Here is a 628-nt window from a genome sequence, read left to right as displayed (position 1 = left end):
CGGCTGGAAGATTCAATGACTTCCTATGCTTCCCCAAAGCCCCCACGTAGGGAGGCGCCACACATGTGGACCCCTCGGCGTGTGTGAAAACGGGGGACACCACGAGCAGCCCTGCGGCGGGCGACAAGAGATTTCAAGAACAGTGACCAATTCGTGAGGAAGCGCTTATCGAGAACAGCAATGCACCTCCCACGACTTTCCCAACAACTGCGGTCCCGCGAAACTCGGTGTGTATTTAAGCCGCACCCCAAAAGTGTGTGTTTGTGTGTTGGTCGCGTCTGCTTTGGTGAGCCTGCTTATCGGGGTGAACGCACAACCAGGGGTGGCGCCTGGCCTAGGGGTCCAGGGGAAAGTGAGGGCACCACAACAGGAAGTGCGGGTTCGGGCCTGGAGCCCCCTGGCGGGGGCCGCAGCAACACTGGGCTGAGGCGGCAAAGCTGCAGCCGCCGCAGAGGGTGGGCGCGAAAGCCCCCCAGCCGGGTGCACGCATGCGCACACTTGGCCCCCAATCCTGAGCTCCAAAAGGAGAGCAGGCGTCCCCACTTCACTTCCGGCCCGGCTGCAACCTTGAGGTGAGGTGAGGCGAGGCGGCGGCCCGAGGCAGTGGCCCCAAACGGCTCTGCTTGTG

The sequence above is a fragment of the Myotis davidii genome, unplaced genomic scaffold (assembly GCF_000327345.1).
Source record: "Myotis davidii unplaced genomic scaffold, ASM32734v1 scaffold6273, whole genome shotgun sequence".
Taxonomy (NCBI): Eukaryota; Metazoa; Chordata; class Mammalia; order Chiroptera; family Vespertilionidae; genus Myotis; species Myotis davidii.
Note: the sequence above shows the minus strand (reverse complement) of the source record.